Source organism: Lepisma saccharinum, chromosome 1, assembly GCF_977018435.1.
Source record: "Lepisma saccharinum chromosome 1, izLepSacc3.1, whole genome shotgun sequence".
Lineage (NCBI taxonomy): Eukaryota > Metazoa > Arthropoda > Insecta > Zygentoma > Lepismatidae > Lepisma > Lepisma saccharinum.
In genome coordinates this window covers 132,182,602-132,201,460 of record NC_139229.1, presented here as the reverse complement: position 1 = coordinate 132,201,460, position 18,859 = coordinate 132,182,602, and the positions used below count along the sequence as shown (strand labels likewise).

Below are 18,859 nucleotides of genomic sequence, written 5' to 3'. Positions count from 1 at the left end.
CTTAGAAACTAAGAAAAAGAAAATCGATTAATTTGTAGCAAATTTCCTGCTGTGTGGAATGCGCCAGTTAGTTCTGGAGGTGACGAGGGCAGGCTGATCGTGCAATGGGAACTTCGAAAGTCGAGAACTTATCGCCCTCGGCCACGGAGTCGATAGAAACTGTTTTATTCTAATCAATGGATTTTGGTAGGTTTAAGAGACAAAATATTTGTTGTAGTATACAGTGACGGTGTGGGTAGAGGGACAGGACCTTCGGTCGGTCATTCAGTACCCCTCCCCTCTCAGCACAAGCAAAAGCAACTGATAAATAATATTTTAACCCAAGTATGCATTTGTGTACAGTATTTAGTGGCACATTAAACGTGAATTTTCCCCCAGTTAATCTTCTACCTCCACTTTTCTTTGTTGTTGTAAAGCGAGTCAAAAATTTATAGATTTGGGGATTCCTTACGGGATCTGGATTGCTGTTTGAGCGGGAACCCAAAAGGATATTAAACGAGAACAGTCTGTCTACTCACCTGGAATTCCTTGAATTCCGGGAGTTCTGCATGAATTATTGGCTCCGAGATTTATGCGTGAATTCTGGGCGAATTTTTCTCCGTAGATGTGAAAAATTGCAACTTTTATTAATACAAATCGCATTGAATTTATACATATTTATAAATTATCTGAGGCAAGTTTTTCACAGTTTAGCATTTATTTTTATCGAGGAAGGAAAAGAAAGCAGATTGGAAAACAAAACAGAATTCTCTCAATCCGTATACCTTGTTAGTGTCATTTGCAGAACTATTTATCTGACAGACTGAAAATTATTGCAAGAACATATCTTGAAGTTGATTAGTTAAAATTGAGTTTCAAATTCGTATACAATTAACAATTTTTCGTAGATTAATTTAGCTCGTAACACTTGTGACTTGTGTCTGTAGATGGGTTTAGAGTCGGAAATGACAAATCTAAACCCCGCACCTTAAATTAAATATTCTAAATACCCAGGTACGTATACCGTTTAATTGAATTGAATTTGAATTTTTGGATATATTGTAATCCCAAAGACCCTTTATTTTTGTTAATATATTTGTATGTGAGTGGTGAGAGGCGGTAATAGGTATGCTAATGTTGAAATAGAGAAAACATCTGCTTATACCCGAATTTTTGGAAAGTTCGCCTTGGAAACCGGGAATTATACTTGAATTTTATCATGGTTCCTAGCGTGGCTACCCTGGAGAAGAAAAATATTAGCGTACTTCAAGCAAGGAGGAAGGGGGTGGGTGCTCCGAATTCAACTCTCGCGTGGATGGTTAAGTTGGCGAAGTCCATGGCTAGGGAATATTGTCAAATTGAAGTCGGCAACACTGCTCTATCGTACATTCCTACGTCCTCTCCTTGCCGAATGAAACAGAATTTGTGTATGTGTGCCGGTTCGACATCCATCTCTGCGTCAGGAGCTCATGCAGTGTAAGCACTTCTTTACGCTTCTCCCCTTCAATCCATCCGTCGGCGTTTCTCCATTCCGCCAGGCAATGGCTTTCCACAGGGACTTCTTGGAACGGGTTTCAAAATAGAGGCCCGCCCGTTGTAAAATTCCAACGTTAACTTCTATCACCCTCCCGGTCGTTGTTCTGTTTACAAAGTCCCCATCAAAATGTGGCCCCCCGACTCATTCCGACTCAGTCAATTCATGAATTACTAATCGCCGTAAGATACCCATGTCGGGAGTTATTTTTATCTGTCACCTTAATTCAGTCAGGGTTGGGGGGGGGATGGTATTTCGTGATGAGCAGTTTCCGAGGCGAATTGTTTCCTAATTTTCTTGACGACTGGCAATACAGGTACACAAAAATCTTCCGCGAGCAATATTAAAGCAGAAATCGGGATGAAATGTAACGTTTCCAAGCTCTCAGTCGCCATTTTGTTTATACTTGATATGTTTATAAAATCCTACCCCTGCTACAGCGGTTCTTAACTTTTCACTTACCACAGATCCCTTAGATAAAGACCTTTTGGTGTTGCAGGACCTCCCCTACACCATCAACCCAAGACTTCTCTCAATATTTTAAGTCCTAAGAAATGCACGATATATTTGTTTAAAATTGTTCATCGAGAATGCTGTATAATACAATTTATTACAATACTGGATACTGAATGATAATCTAATATCATTCAATGGGACTGATGATGTTGCTTTTCAACAAGTCTCGTAACTTTGGATTGTTTATCTTTCGCTCTTTTGTGTTGGACTAAAAGGTCTCTACAAGCGTAGACGGGCTGCACTTGCCTTATTGACCATCAATATTAAAAATTTCTGTATTACAATATCTAATATTAATAAAAACAATGAACTGTAGCATGTTTTTACCTTCCAATTGTTTACCGTGGGGCGTGTTTAATTTTAAAAATCGGCTTATTTATAACAGTCGACAGTCAATTTTCGTCTAATCTTGCTGACAAGAATAAAAGTTCGGTACATTTCTTCAAGCCTTCGCGGACCTACAGGGAGAACGTAAGCTCCCCTCCCTCTGGTGGTCCGCGGACCACAGGTTCTTCCCTCTGCCCTGCTAGGTTAGTGCTACCATGGTGTTAGGAGTATTTACAGGTGGCGAAGGTTGGAGGAGACCCTTATTTGGAAGCGTGAGGATGAGTATCGTATTAGATTAGTTTTATTATTAGAAACTCCATTCCTACAATTATTTCTATTTGGTGCTTTTAGAAAATATATCACTTGATTCTGAATAAACACATCGTCCATTGAGAATGCAAACTGTAAACAAATCGAGATATTTTTGGCTGTGGTTTATTTTAGGATGAAATTATTTCATCTCTGATATCGTCTGATGCCTACATACAACCAATATTGATATATTGAGTGTCTTTTTGGTCCATGAGCAGAATTTGGAAGCGGACACGAAAATGGAAACTCCATCAACCAATGAAACCTTACGACAATTTCCTCAACCAACCACAAGCGCCATCCGAGTATGAGATAAACCATTTGCATTCTAACCTGAGTCACTTGTGGGAGCTGCTTAGAAATAGTAATGGTCTTCGGTTCTTACCTTTGATGTCAACAGACAACAATTTTTAATAATAGTGGAATAAAAGTTCAAAATATGAATTATTTATTTTACTTTGCTATCGAATGACAAATTTATAACGAAATTGTTTCAGGGTAAGAAGCTCACCAGCTGTTATGGAACAACCAATAAAGCATACCCTCAAATTTCCATAATTTATTAAATTCCTTAACAAATGGAATACATACGTTACAAGATTGTTTTTTCCGGATAGGGTGTACGTTTGTAGATATTTCAGCATTTTTCAGTAAGTTCCAAAACTTTACAATTTTCCCAGATTGTACTAAGCATAGAAGAAAGCATTCTGATGCCTTAAGTATGTATGTATATGCATCATGCTTAGCTGCTGTAGTTGCAGAAACATGAACGTTCAAATTTCAGAATATATAGAGGGTGATATTTCAAAACGTTTTATTTTCTTTTATAATAAGAATAACAACATTGTGCAATATTTGAAGCATATATATTAAGAAAGCTGAAGTACAGTTACATGTTTATGTAATTACATTGTTTTCTTAAATAAAATTAGGTTAATATTTTTTTTTAGGTTTTTAATACCCTTTGCGGAAAGTGTTACTTCTCTACATTGCCTTAGCAAGATTAGTAGATTAAATTAAAACTATTAGTTTTGCGTGGCTACACCGAAAAACAATGAAAACTAAATTGCTTCTTGTGCCTTGTACCGTTGTTTTTCAAATTTGTCATGAAAATTATAGGAATGTGAAATAAATTGTGGTTTTCTTTCATAAGCTATATGTTTATACCGTTTGACATATTCCAGCAATGGGGCCTCCCGATGGCGCAGTGGTAGCGTCGTCGCCTTATAATCAAGGGGTTCCGGGTTCGAGGCACATAGTGGTTCGGATCCCACTTTAAACTGTAGGTCCAGTCCAGATTAGCCTTACTGTGCATAAAGTGGACTTAAAACACCAAATCAATCAATGTTCCGGCAATGTTTCTACATATTCCACAAACAGGCCTCACCAGTGGCGTAGTGGCAACGCTATCGCCTTGCAATCAAGGGGGTTCTGGTTTCAAAAGTGTGTTTGCCAAAATTTGTAAGTATTAAGTCCACTTTAGTTATCCGTTAGGCTAATCGAGATTGGACCTACAGCTCAAAGTTGGATCCGAACCACTGTGTCATGTGCCTCTACTGGGGGGGGGGGGGGCGGACTTCTTGATCAAAAGGCCTCAGCGCTACCACTACGCCACCACAGTGTTCGGATCTCACTGATCCCATCTCGTGATCTCCATTTGCGTATCTGAACAGATTATTTTTATATTTCACACACAATTATACATAATAACCCCCGACACAAATGTTGAAGACAGTTTCTCTTTTAGTTCCCTTGAATATAAATTTTACTTTGCAGTTCATCTTGTGATATTAATATACGTGGGTAATTTTATACTTATCTTGTTCCAGGAAAGAGGGGGATGCTTCGAGCTAAAAAGTGAAGATTGAAGAAATCATAATATACCACACGTAAGTTGACCATCCATTTCTTTTATATTTAATATTTTTTCTTGATTGTACACCGTGAGCCAAAAGTCGCGATCAGATACTATGTATAGTGTAAAAATGTATTATTCGCACGCGAAATTGACTTCAAAAGTTGTCGTAGGTTGAGAGGAATACGTTGTGTGGTAATAATAATAAATAATTCGTCTGCTTTCCGATAGATGCCAGTCGATCCCTCTAATGTTGTTGAGTCAGGTTTTCCGATACAGGTCCGTCCGAATGATAGACTACAGTTAAGGGGATGAGGGACAATTTCGCACCAGTTGTGCATTTATTTCAATACCCTCCGAATGGACAATGCTACTGAGGAAGAAAGCTGGAGTTCAATAGAGTATGAATTTCTCCACGTGTTGCAAGTGAAAGCGTTTTTTAAAGTTGATTATTAAGCTAGACACGATGTTTGAAAAATATGATGAATAAGAATTTTCAGAAACCAATGTATTCCTTATGGGGAATCAACTTCAACTTAAAGTTACGGGTAATCAAATGGAAGTTTCGACTTTTCCGCCTGTCAATTACTACTTCAATCTGTCCTTTTTCCGTTGATGTATTTTTCTTTGCCATCGGAAGTTTGATATTCCCAAGAGAACGAATCAAATAATACTCCCATAAGAGCAATGTATTTCGCCTTGCCTCCTACGGCCATTCTGGCAATGTTGCCAAACCTGATGCACATAAAAGAGCTAAATTTCACCGTAAACGGAGTAAGAAAGATTTACGAAACTGGATAAAGTGCCTCCTGGGGTAATTTTAGGTGTCAAACGAGTGGGGGTGTGGGTGAGGGGGCGCTGTTATTGCCGTTAGCTTTGAAGTGATGGCAATTTATTCTTAGTTTTCACCGTCTAAATCAGCCGGCATCACCCATCTCAATCATCCACCGATGGTCGTATGAAATCGAAAATAAAGTATTCCCGGATAACAATATTACGTCCTCTTCACGTCAGCCAAGGTGCTATAAAGAAAGGTAGATGGGGATGTAAGAGAGGGTGGGGCGACGCAACAAACATAACAATATCACGTCACGTGGAAAATGTATAGAAGTTGCCTATGTAAACCGGAACCAGTGATGGCATCATAGTGGGGCAAGGGGAGGGTGCCATAGTTCATAGCCAAACGAGTGCACGAAAGGACCAGATCAAACTCCAAAAGAGCGAAGCTGGCAACAGCGATCGGCAACTGCCGAAGAGAGAAGGACCTAAAGTCGTTTTCACGTTCAGAAGACACAACGGCGCTTATGGAGAAACCGCACAGTGTTGCCAATACAGCTCTAGCTCATGTCGCCGGGAAATGAGCTTCCTTTACAATGAAGGCATTACATATTTTGTATATATAATGATATATTTTGTCACGTGTTGGAAAGCCTTTCAAGGGTTAATATGGTGTTTATGAATTTATGTGTACGTTGGAAACTGAAAGGTGATCTTCATCTCAGTATTAATGTCGACAGTAACGTAAACAAAAACAACGTGTATTTGCGACAGTACTAATGTTGCTCACAACAGCAGCATTGGAAATAATTGTCAATTATTAAATTTAAGTAATTGCAATTCTATTATAACAAACTGCATGAAGTTAATATTTTTACTGAATGGAAATAAAATAGCAACTCAAAACTTGGTGGTGATTAGCCGGAATTCTGCAGTGAGTCAGCTCAAGATGGCCAGACAACGTCTCCTTACTTCGCGCGCGGTTCGGGTTAAAAAGGAACTCCAAATGCACGGAAGTAATATTGCTGGGAACCTTGAAGTGGTTATAAAAAATAATTTCATTATTTTCTTCACAACTTTGTCGCTGGAAGTTTTTACTTGGAATTACAGAACAAAAAATGGCCAGCAACGATATTTTCTACTGCACGAATATAAAAAATCTCCACATACTTTATTTGAATATTTTTAATGCGAATATGCTTTAAAGTATTGATAAATTCTGAGCACCACATCACCTATGACAATTTAAAAACAGTGTCATTTTTTTTCACGAAAAATTTGCGTTTTTAATTTATCTAAAAATATGTAAGCAAGCTACCAGTTTTTTGCGTTCACCATCGTATTCTCTACAAAATGTGCTGCAAAACTGCAGGTACCGATTTTACCTAAGCTAAATTTGTAAATCGAGAAATTTCACAACAGCGCGCTCGTATTTTCCCATAAGAAAAGCATTGTCCATAAGAGCCCATTGTGTCTTCTGAACGTGAAAACGACTTATAGGGGAAATTGTCGTGCATTACTCGTGTGTTTGGTTTCCCGACTTGTTCTCCACCGATTACCGCATTTTCTTTCACGATAATATTATGAATATTTCCGAATGTAACTTTTGGCCTACCCTGTTCAAAGATTGCATGAGAATGCAGTCATTACAATTTATAATTCTACCATTGCATGGCGTGGTGCAAAGCACAGGGGAGCACTTTACTTCACTTTACTGTTGTACGACCCTCATTTTTTTTTTATCTTATCAAATTGGTGTTATGTTAAATAATATTTTTCTGGCAACGTTCGCAATGCAGTGTTGCGCAGCCAAAACATCTACGTTCTCTTATAGTTCATCAGAATCAAATTATTTTAGTAATCGTAAACATTTGCTTGTAGTCAAAAAATTTAGTTCGTTACTAAGTTTAGTAAAGCCTGCCATTTTTTGTTTGTTTTGTTGACGCTGAACGTGTTTTGTTAATTCAATTCTGTGAGCCACGTCCTCTCTAGAAGGGGCACTGGCCTCCCGTACCCCACCTCCTCCATCCTCATGTTTGGAAAAAATTGATTGTCAATATTTATTTCCATCATTATTATTCTCCCTACGTAAAACTTTCATCAATTCATTTCCGTAGTACAACTTTATTTTTAAGTGAGAAAGCGATAGTTGTAGTACTGCTGATATTTCAAATCTTTGAGAAATAGAAAGATCGTGAACTGTACAAAATGTAGCCGACGTGTTTGTACAATTGCGCACAATTTGTGTTGCTATTGTATGACAGCTTGAATTAACGTTTTAAATCTAAATGAAAAAAGATACTATTTTTTGAGCTAAGGACAATGTCGAGACGAGACATGGCAGTCTATCAGTTTCATCACTAGTTTCGACATACGTACTTTAATCAACGTTTACAGAATATTGCTTCAAGAGTCAGAAAAGTATCGTGAAATAACCAAAATACAAATATACATCGACACACTCCTTCATGGAGGATTGTGAACGAGGTGCGAACTGCTCTGAAAAAGTTTGTTGGTAGTTTCCTTGCTGCGAAACATTGAACTGGCATATGCGGGACGAGGGAAGGTAATGAATCTTGAGTACTTATGACCTGTCTTGGAAATCGCATGACTCGTCAGTCAAGATTGATTATTCAGGCAAGCAGCTTATTAGAAAGCGAACATGCGACAGGTGACAAAGCCTTGTGATAAAGCAACTGACATTTTAGTTTGGTTGCCTATTATCATGAATTTAGGTTAAAAAATTATTAACACAAGTCACTTCAAGTGGTGAACGGGATATGGGAATGTTTGTTTTCCGTGTCATTTCGTATGTGCACTGCAAATGTGTGTCAGTACAGGGTGTCCCGTAAGTCTAGTACTGGAGAGCTTGAGATGCATTGCGCAGGTCCGAAGCTCACAGTGCACAGAAAGCTCGGTAGCTTTCACGAGTTGCCCAAACCTTCTCTAGAACAGTAGGTCTTACGATGGCTCCATCTTTTTTACTTTCTACTCTTCGGCTGGTAAACTATGGTACTGAGGAACAAGTACTTTATTTTCGATGGTAGAAACCTGTAACCAGAGTTGGTACAATCAGCCGTAAAGGTAACAATAGGCAAATTGTCCATTTCTATTTTCGTTGTATTTTCTTCTTCATTCTGTGTGCTTTTATGAATCGAAATTGTACCTGCGCTGGAATAGATGTTGTCTTCTGTTTATTCGTGTTTTCTGTTTCATTCTTGAACATCACCTTGCGGAAAACAGAATGAATGATGGTGATGGTACTGTTATATTTGTCGTTGGCTGTACACCGGTTTACAATAATTGCAAATGAAAGAATGAAAATATATGATTGTCTTACAGTAACACTCAAACGATCTAGGTTGACACTTACTTAGATTAAGGTATTAGTCTGGACAGTCCCTTTTCGGAGTCTCTGTCCCGATATTTTAAAAACAAAAACGGAACTCCAAAAATGTTCCTTTTTTTGTGACTAAGATTTACCGACATAGAATTACTGCAATACTATACACTCTCTTTTATTATGAACTATGGAATGTACCATATTCCAATTTCTTAAAATATTGAAGTTTCTTCTCTCTTTACCTGAAACTAATGCCACCACTAAACGAGTGTTTTCGTACAGAACGGTTTGTGGACAAGTGACATGAACGCTATTTCAGTACAAGCTTTGAAAGCTTGTTGATTAATAAGGTGAACTTTTAATTACACGTTTGTAATTAATGTTATTTGGAAAGAAGGATGGTCTGACGAAGATCCATTCATCGGCAAAATTATCCAGGAATGCCTCCGAATTCTAAAGAACTGCTTGATTAAGTGCAGTGAATATCATCATATTATGCAAGTTATTTACACAGAATATATTTACTTATTTAATTAGTTTTCAAACATAAGTATTTATGACGATACAATTTTATATTATAATGTATACTTTTTGCAGTCCCGTTTTTACTTCACGAAAATATGGAAAATGTTCTGTTTTGTTGTTTTAAATATCTCGTCACCTTAACTTAGATAGACTTGCAAGACAAGACTTGTATGTAGTCTATAAATTCAGCGAGTGTAAAGTTGAATATTCCACTTAATATACAGGGTGGCTCAATAAGTCACATAACACCCCCAGTACAACGCCCCTGCGGCATGGAACGTGAAAATGGCGATGACCAATCGTTGCCTGGCCAAGGGGGAACCACATTGACGTCACCCGCATGGTCGGCAGCCATCTTGATGTCCGTCATCTTGAATTCAACTTCAGAAATTTAAATGGGAAGGGGGTCGTGCGACATATCAAAATGGGCTAGAATTTCACCAGGAAAACAACTGTGACATTTGTTTTCACCTAACTTTAATTGTTGCAGAGTTAACAATACCACAAAGTTACGGCTCAATAAGTCACTTAACACCCCCAGTACAAGGCCACTGCGGCATGGAACGTGAAAATGGCGATGACCAATCGTTACCAGGCCAAGGGGGAACCACACTGACGTCACCCGCATGGTCGGCAGCCATCTTGATGTCCGCCATCTTGAATTCAACTTCAGAAATTTAAATGGGAAGGGGGTCGTGCGACATATCAAAGTGGGCTAGAATTTCACCAGGAAAACAACTGTGACATTTGTTTTCACCTAACTTTAATTGTTGCAGAGTTAACAATACTACAAAGTTATAACACATGCTCAATATGACGTCCCTCTTGCGCAACAGACACGTGTAATCGTCTCTCCCATGACCTTACCACATTCTGAAGAACCTCAGGAGTTATTGCAGTACAGGCATCCACAATGCGTGTGCGCAAGTGGGCCAGATCCCTGATTTTCGTAGCATACACCATGGCTTTCAGGTCTCCCCAGAGGTAAAAGTCCAATGGTGTCAGGTCAGGTGAGCGTGCAGACCATTCCACAGTCCCTCAGCGACCAATCCAGTGGTTGTTGATCCAGGTACTGACGGACTATCATCCCATAGTGCGGTGGAGCACCATCTTGCTGGAACCATTCAGGATAGCTCCCATCCTCAGACAGTAAGGTTGGTAAGATCTGCTCCCGTAGCAGAAGCAAGTAGCCCTCTGCATTTAAGTTGCCCTCAATGAAAAATGGACCAACAAGTCGGGAACCCCAAGTACCACACCACACCATTACCTTCCCGCCTCCCGTCACCTTGCTGGGATCTGTCCAATGTGGATTTTCGGGTGACCCGTACCGCAGATTTTGCTTATTCACCTCTCCCGACACATAAAAATTAGCCTCATCACTGAACAGAATCTTGCTACCGACGGCAGGGTCACGTTGCAGTTGTGCTATAGCCCACTCACAAAACTGCAAACGCCTGTCTGGATCGTCCTCACTAAGGTGCTGCTGCAGCTGTATCTTATACGGATGCCAGTGGTAGTCACGTACAATCCTTTGAATTGAACCCCTGCTGACACCGCTTTCCAGTGCCAGTCTCCGTGTGCTACGGGTTGGGGACTTTGCAAATGATGCCAACACCGCTACAGCAGTACCCTCATCCGTGGCTGTTTTCGGACGTCCATGTCGCGGCTTGTCATCTCCCCTGACATCAATACGATGGCAATCCGTTCCTCACGTGTTAGTGGCATTTTCGTTCAGATCAGTGAAAAAGAAAATATGCTACTCTTGACACGATCAATTCACATCATCACTCTTTTAAACTTTTATGTAAAGACAAAACACAATCGTAATTCCCATGCCAACCAATACTACAAGATATGTACATACCGGTAAGTCAATATCCGGACATTTTCAGTGATTGGTCTAACAATAAATACCACATAATCACATACTAACGATTATTTGAATAATAAACATTTAAACAAAAAGGAAAGGACGTGTCACTCTCCCATGCGGAAATCGCCCTTAAATTTAAAGTTAGGTGAAAACAAATGTCACAGTTGTTTTCCTGGTGAAATTCTAGCCCATTTTGATATGTCGCACGACCCCCTTCCCATTTAAATTTCTGAAGTTGAATTCAAGATGGCGGACATCAAGATGGCTGCCGACCATGCGGGTGACGTCAATGTGGTTCCCCCTTGGCCAGGCAACGATTGGTCATCGCCATTTTCACGTTCCATGCCGCAGTGGCGTTGTACTGGGGGTGTTAAGTGACTTATTGAGCCACCCTGTATAATAGTAGGCAATATTGTGATTTAATTTGCATAAAATATTTACGCTAACGAAAATGTATTCATATACCCGTTATATTACCATGTTAAATAATATTTACATACATAAATATACAGAAATTCCATCCCACCTCATCATCCTCGACTTGTTGAAAGTTGGTTAACAGCGAAGTCTTGCAGCCGTGAAACATCGAATGGGAAGAAGATACGTTAACACTGGTCGACATTTCGAGAAAATAGTTCAGATGTTTTCAATTCAATAAATGTTTCTGAAAGTATTTTGAATGCTGATACAGAAATAACATCCATTTTTTGCATCACGACAGGATTTTTCACAACTATAATTAAACCAGGATGTCCGAAACAAAGGTGAACATTAGGCTTCATAGACAGTGTGAACAGTCATATTACTTATCAAGGCTATTTTAAAGGTAAAAAGTACAATCCCGAATCAGCCCAATAATGGTGTCTGACGTGCTTTCTGAAGATAAGGAAAGAGTGAAATCGACGCCAGAGGTCCTGGGTTCGAATTCTGGCCTGGGTATGGATGTTCTTTGCGAGCGTCTCTTCACCAATCATATCATCACTAATCTTCGTGATTAGCCAAAAATGGCAGAAAAGTGAAGTAAAATAAACCAAATCAATCAAGGAGTAAAATGAACCGAAGTACAGTACATGGCTATCATATAATTGGGGTATTGGAAGGAATCCCAGGTAGGGCTTAGCTTTTGCTGGAAAAGTACAAAAAAAGCTGATTGTATTTCGGAAACTAGTAGTTTTTGTTTTTACTTTTTTATTGGTGTGTCAAGATAAAACCTTGAAATAGGAATCATATTTTGCACCGACAAATATGAATTGAGTCCCAAGGGAAAACTTCAGAAGTAAACGATGTCAGCCGAATCGGAGGCTGAATGGTTGGTTTCCACCCGCCAGTTTAAATGGCATCTGGTATAGGAAACGGTTATCTTTGTTAATGGCAAACAGTGGGTCGTCGGAATTAATTTCTGATCGTGTGTTTTTATTAATGGACCCCCAATTCCCTTCCAGATAAAATTGAAACGATCACTCTGCTTTTCAATCCTATTGATATTGTGTTCATAAACTTCCTGGTTACTTGCAATTCATCTTGCTAAACGTACAGCGAATATAGTAGAGAAAATCTTATCTTAAAAAAACACGAGTATGTTGATGAGCACACAGATTCTTATAAAAATGCGATAGAACTCTTTCAGATAACAGTGAACGGTAATGCAACCTACTCGTGCTGGTTATGTTCTTTACGTTGCCAGAGAGTATTAAAAATTACTTTCTTCTTGCATTATTGTCATATTTTGGTTTAATTGTGATGCTGCAACGACAAGATATATTCTTGAATCAACATTAATTGTCATTAAGAGACATACCAGCACAGTGGCAACAATTTTTGGAATAGGGTAAAGGTTGGTATTATCGTGATATAGGTAATATCGTGATAGTCTTGTATTGACGTATCACGAAAGAACCTCGCGTGCAACAAACTGCCTGTCGTTCGTAAGTGTTTCGTAAAGGTCCTACCAGTAAGTGAGTAAAATGGCGCCAGGCAGAAACACACGAGTTGACCAGGATACGTCAATACAAAACTCACGATATTACCTATATCACGATAATACCAACTTTTACACTACATTAGGTTGGTTGGACTACGCGATTTGTTGTGTGAATTTATACTACACACAGTACAACCTCATTCTTACTTTCATAACATCGTTATGGTCACGGATGGTGTAAATAATAATAGAACACTGAAAAATATCAAATTGGGGATCCAACAAACTATTGAATTGATTTATCTTACTTCGCTTTTCGTGCCACTTTTGGCTAATTTGCGAAGATGGGGATGACTGAGGTGATGAAATTGATGAATGGACACTCACAAACATCCATGCTCAGGCCGAGAGTCGAAACCGGGACCCCTGGCGTCGTAGCGCGATGTGCTAACCACTCCGCCACGGGGGCCGGCACCAACAAACTATTATGAAATATTTTAATTAATTTGTTGTGAGAATTATTCAAGAGTATAATTATGACACCTTCTACGTTGTTAAATGTTAAATAACTGAATTTGATGTAAACAATGTATTTCAGAAGTGTTTTTAGAGACTTAGATGTTTCAGAAAACCTGAAATGTGCATCATGAAACTACACATAGAAAAACGGGAAAATAAACATATATCATATTTTTTCATGCATAGTTAATTCTTCACATCAAAATGCATATCTCACATACGAAAAAGATACATTTGAGTAATAGCCCTAATGAGTGTTGCTTTTTCAGGCAAGTTTTAATTTTGAAAAGCTTTGCAGATTTACCAATGACCAATTATTTTTTTCCAATCGCGCACTAAGCAAAACCAACGTGACAGGCTTGCATGAAAACTATGCTAAAAACAATTAAATATTATATAATTGTAAATGAATGAAATGTTAAGAGGATGTCAGACTTATTATCCATTTACTCTTTCGTCATCTTTCTCAGATGTTACATGAAATTTCACCTGCATCACCTGTCGGAATGGAAACTGGACGAGTAGTAGAACATTGACGTGAATTGGCCTCTTCACTCTCTTCGGTTCCGTTCGAGAAAATGGTTTCTTGGAAAGAATCACATTACAACAATAACGCCCAGATCCTTACAGGAAATCTTGAAGCAAACCAGAATACAGGAATTGTATTTAACCCGTGACGTCCTACCTACACCTACCGACTGCCGGCATCACTCCTACCTGCCTCATCCGAGGTGGGAGATCATCGAACCAGCTACGGGCTAACGCTTGGTCAGCACGACTAACCCCCAGTCGTTTCCATGACCGGGTTTCGCTACTCATTCGTGGCTCTCCAATTTCCTCACGATGGTGGGTGGCCACCGGTGCCATACACTGGCCAAAAACTCAGGAGAAAAGTTGTTAGCTTCCTCCAGGAGAGACTAACCCAGAGATGTCCAGCCACCACGAGCCTTGTGAGGCTGAAGCTGTGTGAGGCCGACCTTGAGCTTGGAGGCTGAGGCCGGAGGCCGATATGGAGGTCGAAGGCTGAGGCCGGAGGTCAACCTTCAACTCGGAGGCCGAAGTCAAATGGTCATCTCGCGCTCGTCCCGTAGTCAGAGCGGGCCTCCCCGATGGCGCAGTGGTAGCGTCGTCGCCTTGTAGTCAAGGGGTCCCGGGTTCGATACCCGGTGGAGGCACATGGCACAGTGGTTCGGATCCCACTTTAAACGTAGGTCCAGTCCCGATTAGCCTTACTGTGCATAAAGTGGACTTAAAACACCAACTCAAACCAAACCAAACCGTAGTCAGAGCACGGTCATGGTGCGGGACGAATAATTGTATTGCTTTCAGTTTCTTGCCAGCTCCAGTCACACCGGATAGCGTACAAGCGGCCAGTTTCACACTATGTTCTATGTTGTCACTACTTACTCACACTTATGATGTTTGAAAGCATGAAACGATATTTGCTTCTGGAACAAGTTTTCATTTAAAAATCCAGTCAGAATTTTTGTGACAAATGTGACAATTTATTATTGTCGTGGATGCTTTGATCTGGTAGATCAACCTGTAATTAATGATCGAATTTTATAAGAATAACGACTATACATGGTGTCCACAAATCATTGGACGATTTTATAATACTACAATGTCACTAATATTGAACAGGTAGACATGAAATTACCACCATTTGAAAGAGGGATGTTTGAAGTTTTGTACTGGCCTTAAATGGACGTGTGGCACGGCAGTTGTCCAGGCAGTACTCAAATTCTTGCCAAACCCTCTCAAATATGTCTTTTGTGACGTTCCCGATAGCAGCATTGCAAATCTGACAGTGTCTGTGGAAGTTGAGGAACATAAAAATTGTCCCATGAAACCCCAGAGGAAGAAATCACTCACTGTGATGTCGGGTGACCGAGGAAACAGCCATCGGAGACGTCACACAAAACACGCTTGACGTGGTTTGGTGAGAATGGGATTACTGCATGGACATCTGCTCTGCCGCAGGTTGGGAGCACTTAAGATCTGTGTAAAACTTCAAAAATATTCCTCCTTCAAACGATGATAATATCATGTATTTCTGTCCATTATTGGTGAAAATATAGTCTTACAAAATCGACCAATAATTTGTGGACACTGTGTATTACAGTAACTATAGAACATGAGAGGTTGTCTAAATTCAACTCCACCGTGTCTTCTGAAGACTTTAATGATTGTTACCAAGGCGACACAACTTTGCAATCATACAGAAGATGTTCACTCCTAGTATAGGGGGTATGGAATATAGCGCATGCTAAAAACAACAGAAATAAAAATTCTCCATTAGAAGTGCAACACAAATCTTGTTCATTTTTTCATGTTGATAATGTTTTGTAAAATACATAACAAGTATGTGGCAATAATGTACATAACCGCACACATTAAATACTGTTTTAGGTTCTTATCATTGCTTATATTATCTTTTCAACCAATGATGCAAAAAAGAAAAAAGAAAGTAAATCCGAATATACTGTTATATCTTGTTCTAAGATACATAATAATATTTGTTCAGTAACAATGCATTTGTAAAACAGTTTTATTACATAATCTTTTAACGTTGTTCTTAGTGCATTAACATTTTTTTGCAATTCTGCATACATTACCGAAGAAACAGTAAAGTTTAACCTGACTCAAACAGAGAATAAACAATTGTTATCGCTGGATTGTAAATTTTCACTGGTCCCTTTCTCAAGAAATCTGATGTTTGATACTAGTACCAAATCTAATTTTATATCAGGTGCATAATTATATACAACTGATTTTATTTAGCAATATCATATTCGAAAATATGCTTAATCAGGAAGAAAATATGTAACACACAATATGTGGAAGAAAACAGTGTGTCTGTATACATGTGTGTAAGTGGATTTGAAAAGCAAGAATAAAGATTGGTCATCACAAATTTTCCCAAACTGCAAGATGCCTTTTCACCACTTCCGTTTTGTTCCAAATAAAAACACGCATTTAAAAAATATCAACCGATATTGTATCTATTCTATAGTATTGCTTAGTATGAAACAGAATAATTGTTTCAGTTTGTACCAAATAAAAATGTCTAAAATAATAGTTACTAAATTTGAGCATTAAATATCCTTCGCAGTTTGCTGAATATCAATCCAATTGTATCTTAGCAACAACTGACAATTAAAAGAAATTGAACGGAATGTTATTCAGAAAAAAGTGGCAAGAACTTTGAGACATGGATTGAAATTGTCTAGGACAAAGTGTTCAATTATTTACATAATTTAACATTTAAAAGACAATAATAACATATACTCCTTTTTTAAAAAATAAAATGTTCACTGAATGTCCAAATATAGTGTCTTCTGAATTGTGTTGCTTAGCATTGCCATGCAAGAAATCACTGGTTTCTTTTTTATATATATAAGAGCCACTGGATAATCTCAATACCATGTTCTTGTAAATGATGTCAACGTGGCAAGAACATACACTGGGAACATTGTAGCTTTTTGTCACTTGTGAATTTTCTCCTTGTAAACTATGCACTGTATTTGGGCCTCTGCCTTGTGTATTTAATATGCATTTCTTGAAAATTAACGAATACTTCTTTTTTTTTTAATTTAAAGGACGGTTCTTTTAAGATCCCATTTTATACATATATTTTTTCTGTCTATTGACAGACCCTGTTTTCGTGAAATGAAAGAAATAAATCAGTTCGATGGCACATAAAAATTCCTCTCTCATTTTGTTAACTAACACGACACGTGATAACCACAAATCACCTCCTCTGATTATCTTGTACAACTCATTGTGCACGTGTCTTATGTATGAAACTTCTATGCATCTATTATCTGTACGAGTGTCAATGTGAGACTTGTAAAACGTATTGGGATTTGAGCATTTGTAACGTCTTCGATCATCATATTCTTTACGTACTTGCAACACTGATGGAAACACACCCATCCAACAATATCTTCCTGTTCACCAATCAGCTGCCTTAACAGCAAACATTTTCAACAATGAGCTTTTTTTCTCGTATTGTTTGTTGCTCGACAATCAGAACCTCTTACAGAACCGTTAACAATGATAAAGAAACAACAATATACATATATATTTTTAAATAAAATCACCAGCCTGCGATCGATACTTGGCAAGTTTTTAAAGAGGGGGGAGGGGTCAAATCACGTGTGCACAAACACATAATATATATATATTTCCACACGAACTCATCTGAATTGTATGTACACTGTACAAGTATTGTTTCACTCATGTGTTAACACTGAATGATGGCCAAACGGGCGGGGGAGGGAGACTGATGCTATTTGACACACGCCGTCTTCGAGTGTCCCACGAAGCTGAAGGTTCTCCTGCGGGATGAGATCAGGTCACACGGAGTCGAGCTGCGGTCGGGAGAGTCGGTTGGCCACATCATCCATTCGCCTCTAGGTTGAGTTTCAAGGTCGTCGTTGATTCGGTATCTCCTGCAGCAAAAGATTTCGCCTGTAACGATGAAAAAAATATGCATTAATACCAGGAAATATCCACTCGAAGATTTACAGTAACAGAAACACGCAAATGGTTAACGAACGTGAGAAATGTGCAGAAAGAGAATATAATCTGAAACTGAACAAAAGGCGGGTGACGTTACGCACAGCGAAAGGGAATGTCACGTAACCACTCGACCGTTAGCAACATTAAACTTCCAACTGCCTCTTGAGTACGATGCTTGGCTGTGTATGTGTGTTTACTTTCGTGCGTTTTTGAATGTCTACTGGTAGTAAACTGGCGCAACTGCTATTACCATACAGCTACACAGACAAAAGGAAAGAAGATTTTTTTGATTCAAGCAAACCTTTGGTTAAGATTTAAGGCAACAATAAGAAAAAGTTTGTAGCTTTTACTAAATTTCGTAATCTTGACATTTTTTTCCGGTGCACTGTTAATACAAGAATTTTGTACTGTCAACAACAGTTTGTTTGTTATCCATTTAAACAAATATTTGTTTAACAGAAATTACATTTTCGGCTATTCCAAACGAACTTTTTTATCTAAGGTTGCATCAAACAGTTTTCCAAACAGGGTGTCGCCTGACACCCTGTACGCACATATACTATAACCAACATGTGAAGTGAAGGCCTCCCCGATAGCGCAGTGGTAGCATCGTCGCCTCGTAATCTTAAAAACTTAAAAACACCAACTGAAACAAACATGTGAAGTATGTCGCTGCACAAATTATCAGAGCGTTTAGAGCTCGTTAACGGAAACCAAGTCCTCTGAATACAGTTTTTTCGTTTGAAGCCTCTTTTCGAAGCTCTTCCCCTTGACTAAACTCTACTCCCAGATTTTCCTGTGTATGCAACCGAACTGCACATGTTCCGGGTTGCCACTAATGGGATAACTTA

At 38.8% G+C, this 18,859-nt stretch overlaps 1 protein-coding gene and 1 long non-coding RNA gene across 4 annotated transcripts in view; one reads left to right on the top strand and one right to left on the bottom strand.

Annotated features, from left to right (window-relative positions):
• The window catches only part of LOC145988749 (uncharacterized), a 239,519-nt gene extending 234,964 nt beyond the window's left edge, over positions 1 to 4,555 (top strand). Inside the window, exon 3 of the long non-coding RNA XR_014441779.1 lies at positions 4,498 to 4,555. This is a non-coding gene — a long non-coding RNA (uncharacterized LOC145988749). The remainder of the gene's footprint in view (positions 1 to 4,497) is intronic.
• Positions 4,556 to 15,734: 11,179 nt separating this feature from the next.
• Positions 15,735 to 18,859, bottom strand: part of LOC146001442 (LIM domain transcription factor LMO4) — a 305,897-nt gene continuing 302,772 nt past the window's right edge. For 2 of the 3 annotated variants that reach the window (XM_083138767.1, XM_083138764.1), the window contains one exon: positions 15,735 to 17,957. The gene's annotated coding sequence lies outside the window, so the exon portion shown is untranslated. The remainder of the gene's footprint in view (positions 17,958 to 18,859) is intronic. The other variant, XM_083138771.1, reaches the window with a different exon arrangement.